The sequence below is a fragment of the Opisthocomus hoazin genome, chromosome Z (assembly GCF_030867145.1).
Source record: "Opisthocomus hoazin isolate bOpiHoa1 chromosome Z, bOpiHoa1.hap1, whole genome shotgun sequence".
NCBI classification, from domain to species: Eukaryota; Metazoa; Chordata; class Aves; order Opisthocomiformes; family Opisthocomidae; genus Opisthocomus; species Opisthocomus hoazin.
This window is the reverse complement of record NC_134454.1, coordinates 42238704-42257312: the sequence shown is the minus strand read 5'-3', so window position 1 is coordinate 42257312 and position 18609 is coordinate 42238704.

Here is an 18609-nt window from a genome sequence, read left to right as displayed (position 1 = left end):
TGTGCTGCTCAAAAATTAGTCAAAGTAAGATCACAATCAGATCCAAAAATGAGAAGACTGGAAGGAGTAGAGGTGGACCCAGAAAACACATGTGTAACGGTGGTGTAGGTTTCATAATGACAATGGATCCAAAATGATATCTTGAGTTAGAATTTCAGATCCAGACCCACATTTTGCAGCTAGTCCCATTTGCTTTAGTGGGCCTGCTGGAAGTTAGGGCCTGGACACTCTCAGTCCCTATGGCTGAGCTGCCTCTCCAGTGCAACGCCTGGTCTGGGAGCTCTACTCTGTCATCTAGGGTACCAGCTTCTTTAGAAAAGAGAGATAAATAGAATAATAGTGAGAAACTAACAAGTTGTTCTGGGCGAAGAATTGTAGGTGCAGATTTAAATAACCTGCTTCAGACAGGTTGATGTGTGTCTAACAAGTTGTTTCTGTGGCTGGCTGGCTGGAGAGGTTTTGTATTATCAACAAATGAAATACTTGGTATTCTACTGTAACTGCAGATTTTTTTTCCAGTGTAGTTACCACCTTTTTTTCTCAACTCAAGATCTTAGAATCTACTTTACATTAAAAGTTACTGTTATTCTTGCACCCCAACATTTATCCAGCCCATTACTGAATTAAAGATGTTTATTCTAACTTTTTGTGGCTTTGAAAGATGAATACAGCTGTCAACATATTGTTTCATATTGCAGAAGCAGTGACAGAATTATCTCAATGGAGTGACCAACCAGAAGTAGGAATGTGCTACAGGCTGGCTCTCATAATTTTCTATATGCATACATACAATCCTTTAAAACTTGTAATGCTCAATGTGGAGAACTTCCAAGCTATGTCTAACATGGCCATTGGGGCTTATGCAGCCCAATGGTGTGGGATTTCTACCCAACAAATCATTGGATCTCTGATCAAACTGTCCAGTTATATACAACCCATTTCAGTGAAGAAGGAAACAGCTCAAATGTAATCTCAAAGAGCTCAAATGTTGGCAGCAAAGGTGATAGAATCAAGGATTAATTTGCAGATTAATGAATTAAGACATGAGCACTCAGCACCGAGTATAAAAGCTATTTGGTGATCCCAGTTTTTCTCTGGGATGGAATGCTTTGCAAGAATTCTCGCCTTTAACCACAGCCCAGCAGTGGGGAGCACATCTTATTGGGTGTTCTGCCCCATACTTTATTTCTCGCTCTTATGGACGAAGGACAGTAAATCCTTCTCATTTTTCTTCGAAGTGGTGAACGCCTCTTAACTGCTAGCTGTTCCTGTCCGTCAGATGACACCCAATTAAACTCCTGTATTTTCTGCTTTTAGAAGTGTCATCCAGTTGTGTGCATTACGCTAATAAGTAATGAGATGTTCACAAGGTGGTGAGCTGTAGATTGCCATACAAATTTGTTCTGAGTTCATTAGAAACACACTAGAGAAAATCAAGGTAATAAAATGATCTGGGACAAATCTAACAGTAGCATATTTCCAAAATATATCCAGTATTAAAATCAATATCTGTAAATATGTGAAAATATTAGTATAGAAGACCTTGAAGGTATCGTTTTCTGATGTCAGAACTTCAAGAACAATGTTATAGAAAATATACATAATGGCAGAGACAAGTGGTGCAAATGAGGAATAAACTAAGAGTGAAACTTCAAGTAATTTTGTGCACATGAGAGAACAAATGAATAATCATTTGCTGATGATAGATATGTCACAGTTATAATGATTTCCTGGCCAGAAAATGGCTAGTAGGAACCTTAGTGTTTTGTAATGTTACTTCAGGTAACTTCTAGAATATATGGAAAATAAGTTTTTATTCCTTAGAGAATTGTTAGCAGTCTTTCATTAAGTATGCATTTTTTAAAAGATAATTTCTTTTGTGTTACTTGAAAAATACTGTGAAGATTTGGTGCCACTTTAGGCAAAGGCTTGATCACTGAAATAACTGTGATTTTTGCCATTCATTTCACTCTAACCAGAATCCTGCCAAAATAGTTCTTCTTGCCATAGACACAGGGCTGCGTATAAGCTGGTCTAGGACACATTTTATTTGTTTCTGTTACCTGATCAATCATCTTCTCCCTGTTATGGTTATTATTAATGTTCAATGCATTTTTAAGATGCAGGAAAGAAACTAAAGGTCAAGCTTTCAAGTAATGTATAAGCAAAGAACGATAGGAGTGAGATATCTTACAAAAAAATAAAAGATGAGATAATTAATGGGTAGAGAAAAAATCCGAACATGATCACTATTTATCATTATCTCCTCTCTGAAGAAGGTAGTCTTCTTTTAATAATCAAGACACCTTTCCTATTGCTATGCTGCAGCTTAAAATAATTATCCCAGTTTTTGATTTATGGTAATGAAAATGCGAACTAAACTGTTTTTCTAGGAGTGTATTACTAGTGTTTTGTGTCCTTGTGCTGTTTTGACAGATGTATGAAATGGTTAAAAATTACAAGGGGAAAAATGCAGTTTTCAGAAAAGTGAAAGCTTTATTAATTTCAGTTATGAGAAGATTTTTAATAAAGCGATTCCAGGATGGTTTATATAACAACAAAAAAATCTTGGTACTATTTGGAAAATATGTAAACCAATATATGTCTATGTATTTAATAAAAGTATGCAGATATATCTGTATTTGTAGCGTTTGAGTGTTTTTGAAAATCTTTTTATGTTCAAATGAGATTTTATACTACTTCACTGAAGTCAGCTGGAGTTTTGCCTTTGACTTTGATCTGAAAAGCAACTGACATGTAGAGCCAAGGAAACTGAAGTTTCTAAATATTAGATATGAAAACTGTAAATATAGTTAACTGCACCCATATCTGAGTTTTGAAAAGAAAATGGGCTTAGTAGCTGCTTTCTAGATTTGCACTTCACAGCTTAAAAGTTTAATTTTTTATCATAATCAGACCATGAGGACAAAGCTTCAGGATACAAATCTTGATATTATGAGCTCTTAAAACAAACACATTAATAATTTAAAAAATGGCAAGATAAATGCTAAGGAGTTACATTTTTATGACCTCATACTTTAGGAGAAATTGTCCAGTAAAATGGAAATGGATGATGATGCATTCTCTTTTGTGGGTGTTTTTCTTTGTTTTAAAATCTACTAGATTAATATTCTCTGACATTTTTCAAAATTATGGCTCAGTGTTTATAAATCTACATTTTGCACTAACCAGAAAGAGTTTTTCAAGAACAAATAGGTAGTCCGTGATGTGAAGGATCACAATAACTATAGCACAAACCCAATAGTTTAGCATATAAATACAACTAGTTGCTGTAGTTTCTGCGCAACTATGCTGCTTTATAATAGATATTTATTTTGTATTGAGTACTGATTTACTTGAAATTGCACTGAAATCCGAAGAGAAGCAGTTCTTCTGAGAACAAAAATGAATAAAATGAGATTTTCATGTTACAATATACAGGTGGTTTAAAGAAGTAAACTTCAGAAGAGAAGCCCAACATTATGTATAAAACTTCAGTTTATAATTTTAGACAAAATACATGAATAAAGTGTAGGTTGAAATGCAGAATACTGTGATGATACTCTTGTGTTTAAAACATGCAAATCTGATTTTCCATTTTCAGCACTAAGAATATTTTAAGGAGGAATATGCATGTCAGCATCAGTTAAAAATATAAGCTCACACTTTCAGGAAGATTTTCAAACAATTGCTGTGTATAGTAATTGCTTCCTTCATCCCAAATAATTATTATGTGACAAAAAAATACTGTCAATGTACCACTACTGATAGAAGGGATGTGTGATTATGTTGTGCCTCATTGCTCTGCCACTACGATGTGTGCACCATTTTGATGGATCTTGCCCTTGTCATATCTCCATGTATTACATTCAAAACAGAGGTTAATCCCAAATCTGAACTTCACAGCCCTACTCATCACCATGTTTTATTCATTTTCTGAAAGTAAATGTGAGAATTATGAAAAGTCTTGGTATGTATTAAGGCAAATTTCAGAAGAAGTTGCAGGTAATTACTTGATACCCATGTCCTGCTGGGTGTCATTGCATGGACGAAAGCAGCAGGTGAGAGAGATGTATTTGCCAGGGCAATTCTTGTTAATGGCAATAGGCAGAACTTTCCACATTTAAACTTCAACAGTTCATTGCCTTGAGCACCAACAAATTCATGTTTCTGAATCACAGAATTATACAGAATAATTTAGCATCTAGTGCTTCTAGTCATGCCTATTTAGCTCAAATTTTGTCTTTTTTAATCAAATGTAAAACTTTCCTTAAATATTCTATATTTGAATGACCTTGACCTTACTGATTTACTAGCAGGTTTGCCATAGTTGCACAGAGTTGATCATGAAGTATTCAAGTCACATTTATAGGGACAACACCAAAGGGGCATCTGAACTGACAGCTTACACAGTAGCATTTCTCTCTGACACTTGAAATGATAGAAGTTGAAAAATCATTTGGCCATGCCCTCAGCTCAAAATTGGCTCAGTTCCGTTCAGACCAACTAACTAGGCTGAATCAATATTAACAGAGAAACTTTCCTAATAAAATGAACATAATCTTTCTATAAGTAAAAGCCCTATTAAAAACTTTTTTCTTGTGTGTGTTGTAACCTCTCTTCTAACTCTCACTTGTGTATGTGCTCTGTCCTTCTCTAAGTATCTAGCTACTGACACATACCTCCATCGCTAATGAGAGGAAGTCTGACCATGCAGACTGTGGTGGGAAACCTCTCAGTGGAGAAACAAGAAAGTATGTTTTTCCCACTGGAGAAAAAGAGCTTCTGGTTGCCAGAGACAGAAGAAAGATATCTTACTTTGGTAACTTGTTTGGTCTCTTGTCCATTTAGTGTCTTCTGTCCTCCCAGCAGCAGAGAATTCTGGAGAGAGAGATTCAGGATTTCAGATACTTTCACATTTGCAGATGAATATGAAACATGAGGAGCATATTAACTTTACACAGCAGTAGAAGACAAAAAAACCCCAAACACAGACAGATTCCTTTGTGCCCTCTCACCAGTGAAAAGTGTGGCAGCAAGGAGTTTGCCGTTCTCCCACATACATGCATTGACTTGTAGGTTTTTCTCTTGGGATGGCCCACTCTTTTGTTGTGAAGTTACAAAATGTTACTGGAAGTTTTGATGAGGGAATTGACATGGTAACAGTGCACTTGTGACAGGCTGAATTAATTTTCCTATGGAAAGCCCGGCAGATGCCAGATACTAATAGTGGAGCACCAGAGGAATGATGCACTAGAAAATTTTCTGGAAATTTCAGCCAGTTTATTTTTATTATTATTATTAGTTTGGCCCATGTGTGAGGAAATCAAAGAAGATAATCCATTTTCAAAAAAACTTCACCTTTTCAGCTGTAATCCAGTGTGCAACAAAGTATGATATGTCACACTGAAGTAATTTGTCAAACAATAGCTTGAGTAACGCAGACGGATTTGCAGGTTGCTAATATGGCCTCATTGCCTACAGCGAGCATGGATCTGGCTGTCTGTGAACACCATGTTCTAATTTTGTAAATGGCTTGCTGAAAAAAATGAACCAGTTCCTAGGCAAAAGAAGTTGTATTATAATTGCACATGTAAAATGGGCCTAATCATGTTTTCACACTCCATTATCCAGAGCAAAAACATTTCTCTTATGTCCTTCTCTAGCCTCTCAGCCTACCTGAAATACAGCAACCTAGAGTATCTTCTCTGCATCATAACATCATTATTTAACGATTAATCTGAGAAGTGTTTTTAACTCACTCTTCTTATACTCTAGCTAGATGACAGACAGCACTGTCAGTGGCAGAGCAGTACGTGTTACATTTTTATATCCTTGAAAATCAGTTAGCAGACCATAGCAGTTCTTTATTCCTTCTCCAGCAAATCATCGCTATGCTGGGCTCTAAATGCAGTTTGGAGCAGAGGCTCACCTCAGCTCTTTTATCAGTGTTAGGTAATGCAGGGCTTGAAGGCAGTCTTTTGTTTTCATTATACTGTTGACGTCTTCAGGTGACATTCACCTTGCTCTTCTAATTTGGTCAACAGATGTCAGATATTTGTATCTGCTGTTTTCTGCCCTCGCTTGGCATGATAATGTCACTGACTACATTGTATGGTTGCTACTGCTTTGCTGTCTCACTGGCCCCACCTTTTCAAAACCTTGTCTTTAGTAGGTTTTGTATTGGCTGGCTTTGGTTTTGCTGTCCTTTTTGTGTATTGTATAGAAAAGGGTTGATCATGCTCAGGTTTTGTATAGATAGTAGCGAGTGAGCTCATTGTAGCTGAACTTTGTAAATATATAAATATGTAGAAATAGATAAAATTTGAAATGTGTTCCTCAGCACTCTGCTGTGGGACCAGTTCAGTGAAAATTCATGCATATATAGTTCATGGTATATTTGGTTACATAATGGTTGTTCATCTGTAAATGTATTTCATTTTGGTTTTTGCATGCCATTTTCTGATGTAAGCTCAGTATCAGCTGCCTCTTTCGTGTAAGTCATGACTGATTCATGAGTGGATTACAGTCATTAGGGTACTGAGGAAGCTGTAACGGCCCAGCATCTGCAGGGTTGATAGATACATTCCATCCTCATCCAGCTCTGGTTCTAAATAGGTCAAATACAGCCAACTTTATGTGCTCCTCTGCCTTGGTGAACTGGTACACCTAAGATTCATGAGGCAGATTACATTAAATGATTTACTGCATGTTCTTTACAACGTGCTGAATTCCTCTCCTCTGCCACTTTTCTATTAGTATAATTCTGCTGAATTTACACTTGTTCTTGATACATGTATAAATGAGAATAAAATGGGTCCCAGTGTCTCTGAAGCATATATTTTTTTTCATTTGTGGTACATTTCAAATGCTGGAAAATTATTAACATAGAGTTTGTAAATTGGTGGCACTGTAAGCTGTTATTCTGCTACTGAAGGAACACTGTAGGGTACCAGTGCCAACTCCTGTTGTCTTGCAAAAGGGACATATTGATCCTATTTTTTGTACAGATGAGAAACACTGAATAATGTTGTTTTTCTCATTTCCGAGATCTAGAAGGGGGCTAGATGGAGTAACAGATCTTCCATCTAATCTTAATGAATCTGTATCTGGCCCAGAGTAAGGCTTTCTAGTATCCTGGCTTCTGGCCACAGGAAACACAAAAAGATGCGGTTTCTGGAGGACGCTAGGGACATTTTTGTTTGAATAATGGTACCTGTTATAAACTGATAGAATTCTAAGTGATCTCTGCAGGAGCAGTCATCTGGCTTTGTCAGGAGTCTTGGGGAGCACAAAGTTATGAAAAAATTCTCTGATGCTTATTTTTGTGTTGGTGAGGTTGAAGATGTATAATGCATTAATATATTGTAAAGTAGAAATTCATAGCATAAATAAACATTGATTAGTATTAAAATACTTTCAGCCTAATGTGAAAGAATGAGGTTTTATTTCCTTTCATTTTTTTCTTTAGGTGAGTACACCGAGACAAGATGATTTCCCCAAGTTTTCTAAAACTGTGTAACTATCTATCTCATTAATTTCGATTAAATAATTGTAAACCAATATTCATTTGAACACCAAATCAAAGGTAGACTAATGACAGTTGAGAAGGACCAAGCCTTCTGTCATTTCAATGTACAGAAAATGGTGTCTGGCTTGCTTTCAGAGCAGTTAAAAGGCTTCTGTTTTAACTCTGTATGAACAGCCTCACAGGGAGTTCTGAAAACTGACAGACATCCAAAAGATTAAATTTTAATTTATTCCCGTCACTCCATGTATCTTCTGGTGTATGACAAGAGGAATGGCGTGTGTCACAGGGCTAATCCAGTGTTGGCAATGCTTCCAGTCACTTAGTTACGGATATTTAGAAATGTTTCCTAGTAACTAAATTTGAACTTTTCAAACTCTTTTTCGTTTGTGGGAATTTGTAGCTTACAGCTTCATTTCATTTAATCGGGTATTGTTTCTTCATAGATATTTTAAACATGGTGTGGGGGGGCTTTTCTACTTGTTATTATGAAGTAGTAATATCTCATGGGTGGACGAAAGAAGTCACCGTGGTGACAGGGAGGTCACTGTCTTTTAGCATTCAGCATAGTAAAATAATGTATTTATGAAACCCAAGGATATTTCTTTGTGTAAGCCTACTAGTTAGGTTTCACGTTTCCAGGCTGGGGTAGTCTTTTGCAATCTGATGTTTCATACCACTAATGTCTCTTGAGCTTATCACGTCCCTTGAGCTTAGCAGAAAATTTATTCCTTAAAGATTAGAGAACATTCAGAGCAATCTTTGAGAAACTTAGTGACATCTCATATTTTTGAACTTTTCAGAAAGAAAACTTTCTGGTACTTATTTGTTTTCCATTGGTATGCTTAGAATTTTGCGTTCATCATCCCACTTTTGTGCAGTGACCCCAAGTTAAGTGTTCTGATTATTTGTTGCTTGTAGGTGATAAGACCTTAAAGCTATTGTAGAAGTCTCTTAAAATTAGTAAGCTAGATTATTTAGAAACAGGACTTTTATTTAGGTAAAATCATGCTAGTGAAAGTTTACAAAGGTGAGAAACAACTCCCCTCAAAAAACCCCAAAACATTAATCATTAAAGTGAAAGCATAATAAGAAATGGAGTAAGAGTAAAAAGAGCTAAATAGGTAAAGCATGCATTGCAACTGTGAACTTTTCGGTGTGTGGCCTCTCAAGTGGAGTTGGAGGGCCAGTGTTATGTGCCTGCTCTGCCTGTACTATCCCGGGGGCTGCAGATTGAGGGAGTTCTGGAGCCTCACAGCCTGCTGAGGAAATGCTCCCTGAGAGTCAGCCAAAGAGGAAACATAGGGACCATGTTAATCTTAAAGTGTTTCCTTTAGATGTTTTTTGCAAAACAGCATCATTGGCCCTGAAACTTCTCCTGAAGTTGTAAACTTTCTTCCTAAGAATGAACAAGCCTCAACCTGAGGCATTCACCTTCTATAGTAGCCACATTCCTTCAAAGCATGTCAGGTATCACCAGCTGTATCAATGCCATATTGCATGGCGCCTCTGCATTGCTTGGGCAAAGATTGCCATCCTGGACTGCACAGGATGGAAGTTCAACCTCTGTATTTCCATGCTAAGATTTAAACAGACTTCTTAGCTATTCTGACTGGGGATCTTGCCTCTCTCTACTCAGCAGCTGCCTGCCTGTGGACTTTAATTAACAGATGAAGTAGCTGAAGTTTGGAATTTTGGTACCTAGTTTCCAGTACCTAAGTCTGGTAATTAGGTACCATTTTGGGCATCTCGGTCTTTTTAGATCTGGATTTAGAAGTTTGTTATATTTTCTGCAATGCAGAAGCATAACGTATATGGATGTTCTTTGCAGTTGTCTGTTACTTTTTAAAAGGGCTGTGTAATCTTTCAGATCAGCAGTTTTTCAGGCATTTTTTCATAAATTCTCAGTTACAGTGATCATCACCAGCTCTGTAGACTGTGTAATCAAGAAGGAAGATGAACTTATATTAGTATGTAAATATCTTTACTTCTTCAGATGCCTGAGCAATCAATGTGTACTGTATCTGTTCAAATAGCTCTATTTCTCTTTTCTGCAATAAAATTTATTTTGCATTATTTATATGACTGTATTTTTTGATCTATACATCTCTGATAAGGAGCTGGTAATCAAAAGTCTGCTATTTTTTATGAACTTCATGTTTCCAAATTTGAGCTGCTGGCTTTTTTTCAGATGCTTTGCTTCCAACCAGCAGTCTTTGAAGTTATTGACTCTGTTCCTCTGTGGCCATCTGGCTGTTCACTTCATGTGATAGACGAAAAAAGGAATGATAATGTCTACTAAGTTTCATTTTCCTTTTCTTTTTTTTTTTAATTATATTATGCAAGTACAGAATATCAGAAGGATGTAATATTACCATAAATACGAGAGGTGTAAACAAGGTCCATGCTTTATTCATAAGGATGGTGTTTCAGTGCGTTAACATATCTTCTTTACACATGACATCAAATAGGCTATATGTCCTATCATGGTTTCCTTCTTTTTAATCAATAAATTCATAGACATTTTGAATTGCATACTGAATTTGTCAGGGACAGAGAAGGGAGAAGAAGTTGGGTGTGACAGCAGCCAGCAGGGCAGGGGACTTACCAGCCCAGGCCCTCTGGTGGTCCCTGAGGAGGGGCGCAGCAGGGACAGCCCCTCCACTGGGCATCAGGTGGGTCCACTGCCAGGAGAAAGGGCTGACATATGGCCAGGCAGTCAGCCTGCTGTGAGACCCAGGCTGATCAGGTCCGTAGCCAGGACAGACTAGACTATTCCAGACTACTAGTCTACAGGCTCCTTCATTTAGCCTATTTTAGACTACACACTCCTTTTCTTAGACAGTCCTGTCACATATGTGTCATGTTGGCATAAAAGCCTTTTGTTCTCTGTTGTCAAGGCATCACAAAATTATGTTGCATTAATATATTTCCTTTTCATTCTTTTTATTTTCTGAAGAAATTATCTACAAAGACATTTTGCCTCACTCAGAGTTCACAGTGTCAATTGAAATTCTTGTTTGGTTTTCTGCAACATTAGATTAGTTCTCTGTAGGGTCTTTTGTGTTTTGTCTGTCTCAAGTTCTTCTACCAGCACGGCTACATTTCGTATGAGATCTACTATAAATATAACCTCTTTGTGGTGCATGTTTTTTCCCTCTCTTCATCACTGATCACTTTTATCTGTTAAGCTACAGAGTAGCTTTCATTAATTTATTTTCTCGAGTAACTTTAGCAATTTTCCCAGTCACTTAATTTTGTTTTTTCATTCCACTCTTGGACACATGTTTCTACCAATGAAAGGAGGGTTCTCCCTAAAGTACACTTTATCAAAATTGAAGGTTTTTAATTGTGACAGTTAGCATTCATTTCCTTTCCACATCTTTTAAATATGCACCAACCCACTAAGAAGTAGAATTGCTTGATTGGCATATCTGTAAGTTCTCAGGTTTTTCTCTTCCCTACACGAAAAGCTGTGCAAAATTTTCTCAACCCTGTCTGTGGCTTATCAGTGTTTTGGAGATCTGCAGTGGAGAAAGAGTAATATTTGACCAGTTAGAAGGGCCCATATTGCTGATGCTGCCTTTTTGAATATTTGTTTTAAGGTAATTAAGTTTCTTCTGTCATACCATTACTAGCTATACAAAGGTTTTATTTATCAGTTTTGGCCTTCTGTTATGTGAAAATGACAAAATTTTCATATTAAAAACCCAATGAAACACGTAAAAATTATGAAACTTGAAAACTCCATAGTTAAACATGAAAGTGTGATATATGAATGTATTTTCTGTCTTCTGGCAAACAACCTTAGTGCTCTGATTTCAAACAAATACCTGAAAGATTATTAACCAATCATCATGGGACGACTGGCATGCCCTTGCGTGAATTCTGCAAATTGCTGCACTCTGATACTCCTTTTGCTCAGAGTATAAATGAGTATCGTGAAAAATTATTGAAAAATAACCAGAAAGTCAGTATGCAAATGAGGTTCTCAGAATCAGTAGGTTACAGAGGAGCAATTGAGGAAGAAATCAGCCAAGTTTGCTTCAACAAATGCAAAATATTTTACTTGTTTCTGAGATAATTTCATTTCAGTATAATATAAAATGGTTTTATTTGACACCTTCTGATTGTATGGGAGACATTTGGGATGTGAAAGAAATTAAACATGAATCACTTGCTGAAGTATTAATCACTGCAGTGAACCAAAACCAGACTGAACAATAGAATACTGCACCAGTGTTCACAGGATATAGTTTAAAAGAACCTGAGAAAGTACAGGTTTTGTTTTTGGTGCTGTTGTTTTGAAGTAGGTTTATTCGATATTTAAAAATCATGAGGATTCCAGAAGATTTTTGTGTAATATTTATGTTACATATATTTGTAGAGAGAATCCGTTAGGGATGTCAAAAACAACAAGAAGGGCTTCTTCAACTACATCAGCAGGAAAAGGAAGGCTAGGGACAATGTGGGGCCGCTGCTGAATGAGGCGGGTGTCCTGGTGACGGAGGATGCAGAGAAGGCAGAGCTACTGAATGCCTTCTTTGCTTCAGTCTTCAGTGCTAAGACTGGCCCTCAGGAATCCCAGGCCCCGGAGGTAAAAGAAGAAGCTTACAGACAGGATGACTTTCCCTTGGTCAAGGAGGACTGTGTGAGGGGTTGCTTAAGCGATCTGGATGTCCACAAATCCATGGGCCCCGATGGAATGCACCCACAAGTGCTAAGAGAGCTGGCGGATGTCATTGCTGAGCCACTCTCCATCGTCTTTGAGAGCTCCTGGAGGACAGGAGAGGTGCCCGAGGACTGGAGAAAGGCCAGTGTCATTCTATTCTTCAAAAAGGGCAAGAAGGAGGACCCAGGGAACTACAGGCCGGTCAGCCTCACCTCCATCCTGGGAAAGGTGATGGAGCAGCTTATCCTGGAGGCCATCATGAAGCAAGTGGAAGAAAAGAAGGTTATCAGGAGTAGTGAGCATGGATTCACCAAGGGGAAATCACGCCTGACGAATCTAATAGCTTTCTACGATGACATGACTGGCTGGGTAGATGAAGGGAGAGCCATGGATGTTGTCTACCTCAACTTCAGCAAGGCTTTTGACACGGACTCCCATAACATCCTCCTAGGGAAGCTGAGGAAGTGTGGCCTTGATGAGTGGTTGAAGAAGTGGATTGAGAACTGGCTGAATGGCAGAACTCAGAGGGTTGTCATCAGCGGCGCTGAGTCTAGTTGGAGGCTGGTAACAAGTGGTGTCCCCCAGGGGTCAGTACTGGGCCCAGTCTTGTTTAACTTCTTCATCAACGACCTGGATGAAGAGTTAGAATGTACCCTCAGCAAGTTTGCTGATGACACCAAACTGGGAGGTGTGGTAGATACACCAGAAGGCTGTGCTGCCATTCAGCGTGACCTGGATAGGCTGGAAAGCTGGGCAGAGAGGAACCTGATGAGGTTCAACAAAGCCAAATGCAAGGTCCTGCACCTGGGGAGGAACAACCTCATGCATTAGTACAGTCTTGGGGTGGACCTGCTGGAGAGCAGCTCTGCGGAGAGGGACCTGGGTGTCCTGGTGGACGACAGGTTAACCATGAGCCAGCAGTGTGCCCTGGCTGCCAAGAAAGCTAATGGGATCCTGGGGTGCATCAAGAAGAGTGTGGCCAGCAGGACGAGGGAGGTTCTCCTTCCCCTCTACACTGCCCTGGTGAGGCCTCATCTGGAGTACTGTGTCCAGTTCTGGGATCCTCAGTTTAAGAAAGATGAGGAGCTACCGGAGAGAGTCCAGCGGAGGGGTACAGGGTTGGTGAGGGGACTGGAGCATCTTTTCTACGAGGAGAGGCTGAGGGAGCTGGGCTTGTTCAGCCTGAAGAAGAGAAGGCTGAGAGGGGACCTAATCAATGTTTATAAATATCTGAAGGGTGGGTGTCAGGAGGATGGGGCCAAGCTCTTTTCAGTGGTGCCCAGTGACAGGACAAGGGACAATGGGCACAACCTGAAGCAAAGGAAGTTCTGTCTGAACATGAGGAAGAATTTCTTCCCTCTGAAGGTGATGGAGCACTGGAATAGGCTGCCCAGGGAGGTTGTGGAGTCTCCTTCTCTGGAGATATTCAAGACCCGCCTGGACAAGGTCCTTTGCAGCCTGCTGTATGTGAACCTGCTTCGGCAGGAGGGTTGGACTAGATGACCCACAGAGGTCCCTTCCAACCCCTACTATTCTGTGATTCTGTGATGTTTACCTTGTCAAATTTGAAGAAGTTTTGCATTTCACATTGAGACGCTACATTCGCTTACTAAATATTAATGAAACTAAAGGTGGAGAGGAATCTCTGGATAGCCTCGTAGGTAACCACACTTTTTCACCCATGACAATGTTTTTATATGGCCAGAAGGCACATGAAACACAGACCTCAGAAGATGAAGGAATGACAAACTGCAGCCTCGCCTGACAGATGGAGGAGACACCTGGGTGGTCACAGAGTGCTTTGGAGTTCCAGGAGAATTCAGGAAAGCCACCTTATAAGACTGACCTTCAGGCATCCTAGGCTTCTGAGACCAGTGGGAAAGTCTGAAGCAAGGAAGACAACCTTAGTGAAGGAGGATCAGATTAGGGAACATTTAAACAAACTGGATATGTATAAGTCCATGTTACGTGAGATGTACCCAGAAGCACTGAGGGAGCTGGCCAATATCATTGCAAGGCCACTTGTGATCATCTTTGCAAGATCCTGGCCATCAGGAGATCTTCCTGATTACTACAAAGAAGCAAATGTCACTCCAGTCTTCAAGATGGGCAGGAAGGAGGATCTGGGTATGGTAGGCCAGTTGGGTCATCCTCAGTTCCCAAGAAGTTGGAAAGCATCTCTGCAGGAAAGGACCTGGTGCTTCTGGTGCTATGCGCCAGCAATATGCCTTTGTGGCCAAAAAAGTTAACAGCGTCCTGGGCTGCATTGGAAATAGTGTCAGCAGTAGGTTGAACGAGGTGATCTTTCCCTTCTACTCAGCCCTGGTCAGACATATCTGGGGTCGAGGTCTGTACTCTCCAGCTCAAGAGAGACATGGGCAGACTAGAGGAACTCCCATGACAGCCCATGAAGATGATTAAGCAACTGGAGAATCTGTGTAGAGTTGTACAGGTAGAGGGAGGGAGAGCTGTTCAGCCCAGAGAAGAGAAGTCTCAGGAAGATCTGCACCACAGCAGCTTGTCAGAGATGCATGTCTCAGAAACTGTAGACTCCTCACCCTGCTATAATACCTAGGCTCTTACTTTGAAGGGTGGTGGACTGTGGCCTTCTAGTTCCAGTTAGATGTTTCTTAGTGATTTTGTATTAAGCCTTCAGAGTGGGAAGGAGTGGAATATAGGTGTCCCATGTTGCCAGTGGCAGTCATGACTGCCAGCCTACGTTTACACTCTCTTTCTTCCTCTCTTTCTTTCTCTCCATCTCATTAATGGTTAATCATTCCATGTAAAGTCAAGTATCTTCAAAAACAGGGTTTGAAAGCCAGTGAAGGTAAACAGTAGTTGCTACTCAAGGTGCCTTTTGGGAGAAGGAGGAAGAAGTTCTAAATTACCTCAAAGGGTGGAACTTTACTTTCTGTGTAAAATTTTAGATACCTATGTTGTTTATGAAGATGCCTCTAATCTTATGGATAAAATGACTATTTAGTGTATCTTTGGACTGTGCTTACCAGATGAAGTCCCTAGGCAAGACAAAAAGATGCTGAAAATTACAATCTTTACAAGGCTGAGACGTGAGACAGGCATTGTATTTATCAGTATCTTGAAGATGTAGTTGTTTCTGGACAACAACAAGAAGAACTTAAGCATCTAAGTAACTTTCATACAAAAGTGAAGGTGAACATCGTATTCAGCTCTTCCAGATGACATTGGGGTGTATTTTGGAATTAGGTCCAATGATACCTATTGGTATCTGATACAACTTGTAACACTGAATCTTAAAAAGTTGGGATTGTTATTATATTTAATATATGTTATTTTAATATCTTAGTTAAATGGTTTTTAGATTAACAAAACATAATCTGAATTGATCATGACCACTGCAAGCTGTGGTTTTGTTCATATACTTCGCATTTTAAAAGACCTTCTGATATAAAAATTATAATATTCTTTTTGTTTATTTGTTAGTGTTTTGAGCAGGAAAAAAAGAAGAAATCAAACCTCTCTAAGTCTGGACTTTAGACTCTCTGGAATAACCATGCACACACTCTGGAGCGTTCCAGTCGAGATAAGAACCTGGCGTAAGCCTTTACACAGAAACTGTATTTTCTACATTCCTCCCTGTCTGAAGATGCTCTTATCACCGGGGAGCTCCTTTAATATTTAATTTGTTGTTCCTTTGACAGGACATCTAAAATCTCATCCAATCCTTTTTGCAGGAATTATACATTAAAATAGTATTCTTTGCCTACCCTCCCTCACAAAATCAGTTATTATTCTGGGACTTCAACAACGCTGAATCAGTAACAAAACAATGTACAGTGTTATCAGCTCCTGGAACATCCTAGAACCCTTTTGTAAAAACTTACAGCCTTATACAAAAGTATTTTAATGTGTTTACATGGCCCTTTTGTGTTGCAGAGTTGCCTTGGGATGAGAAACAGAAGCAATGAAAGGAGGAGAATCTTACGGTAAAATTTTTGGAAGAATTTTAAGGCAGAATAGTTTAATTTAGCTTATCTCACAGTAAAACATACTTCTTTCAGGAAGCAAAATAAGACAAATCCAAAATGTTTGTATTATTTTTATGAATGTTAAAGGAGATATTGTGATCCTCATTGACAAGAAAAGAACTAAACGGTTTTCTTAACCCTATCCAGGCACTCATCTGCAAGGCTCTTCCATTACCACCTTATAGAAAAATTACTCAGTTTTGTCTGCAAAAGAACCTTGTATGCCCTATCATTCCTGATTATTAAAATATTTAGAATATATAGTTAAAGGACAAAAGTTCAAATACTTCTTTTGTTGATGTCAGTGGCAGGCTTTCAGTAACAGTAGGGCAAAATGCTAGGTGTCAGAACTGATGTTCCCCTGTTCTTTCTTTGTCATTTGTTTAATTCTTTTCTTTTAGTTCCTACTACAGTTGTTTGAAAGGGATGATGATGATATCAAGAAAGGAAAGTTGAAAATTAGGAAAGTAAAGAAAAGAAGGGCTGATAGTGAGGGAAAAGGTCGCTGAGCATTTGTATTTTATATTCGTTAGAAACAAACCTTCTTACCGCATTTATCCTCTTAAGAAGAACTACATAACCACACCCTGGGCAAAAAAAATCCAAAAGCAATATATTTTGCATTTGCAGGAGTGGAATTAAATGATTTTGTGTATAATCTAGGATTTACTCCATCTACTTTGGAGTCCTGCATATTCGATCTGAGATATGATTTGATCAAGTCACAGGGGTTAACTTCTGCTATCTGATATATGCGTATTCCTTTCTCTTTGCCTGCACTGACTGTGGAGGAATTGTGTGCCTTCTTCAGATAGAAGACCAACAGCATCCTGGGCTGCATTAGGAAGAACATTGCCAGCAAGTCAGAGGTGATTCTTCTCTACTCAGCATCGGCAAGGCCACACCTGTAGTGCTGGGTCCAAGTCTTTGCTCTGCAGTACGAGATAGATACAGGAGTGAGTCTAGGGGAGGGATACAAAGAAGATGAAGTGACTGGAGTGTCTGTCGTATGAGGAGAGGCAGAGAAAGCTGCATCTGTTCAGCCAGAAGAAGAGAAGGCTCAAGGGGGTCTTACCCATGTGTATAAATACCTGATGGGAAGAAATGAAAATCAAGGAGGCAGGCTCTTCTTAGCAGTGCCCACTCACTGGGCAAAAGGCAATGTGAGGAGACTGATGACACGGACTCTGATATCCAGATCGAAGACCCTTTATTTGTCAGAAAGCTGTTTTATACCCTTACAAAGATGTCCATGCGCTCCAGCCCAAATGCTTATTCCTTAACATCCTTTGTTCACCCCCTATTCCACACATTCAATTCACTAGCCTAGCTGTGCATGATTTCGCCCTCGTTAGCTCCGGGCATTCTGCCAAAGTCCTCTGTTGCAAGTGATAAAGTCCTTATTTTAGTCTTGTTCAGAAACTCTCAAGGACATCATGACCTTTGTTAATATAGTACGTTCCCACAGCAATGGGCATGAATTAAAGAACAGGAAAATCCATCTGAACACAAGGAAATGCTTTTGCTGTGGGAGTGACGGAGCACTGGCACAGGTTGTCCAGGGAGGTTGCAGAGTCTCCATCCTTGGTGATGCTCATAAGCCATCTGGACATGGTCCTAGGCAACCAGCTGTAGCCTGCAGAGCTGGGAACCAAACTAGGCAATCTCAAGCCTCAACCATTTTGTGATTCTGTGATGCTGTGTAAATTGACATGTACGGCTGTTTTGTGATACTAATTTTGTTATAACTATTTTACATTTAACACAGAACAGAATTGTCTCTATAACTGTATATAACCACACAAATATGGAAATCGACAGAGAAAAAATTTCACCCTTCATCTTGCCATTTAAAGCTAATGTCATTCTTATTGTTTTGCATTTTCTTGAAGTTTCCTACTACTAATTCAACACCTTGCCACTGATAAATGTTTCACAGTTTCCTGAAGCTAATGCTGTGGTGACATACATGATTTTCTGGCAGCAGCATAGGAAGATAAGCAACTCTATGATATTAATGCAGAAAATAAATAAAGAGTTGGTTTTCAAAATAGATGTCTATTTAAATGTATTATTAGCTCAATCTGCTTCATTCAAGATCGATGTTGTGGCATACTTACAATCAAAGATATAAATGTTTTCAGAGGAGTCAGCAGTGAGCAAAAGAGTAGGTTTTGTTTTACTATATAGATACTTGTGCTGCTTTTTAGAGAACAACTGGCTTTGTCTGATCCCTTCTGAGATAATGCTTGTCACTACTGTACCTTAGAAATTGGTAAGGCTTGCCTTTTCAACGTCGTCATTGCTCCAGTGTACCATTAGCCAAATTCTATTTTTGTCTTTGTGGGTAGGTATAATAAACTTATGAAGTTTCCTTTAAAATCAGCGAACTAATCTCAGCA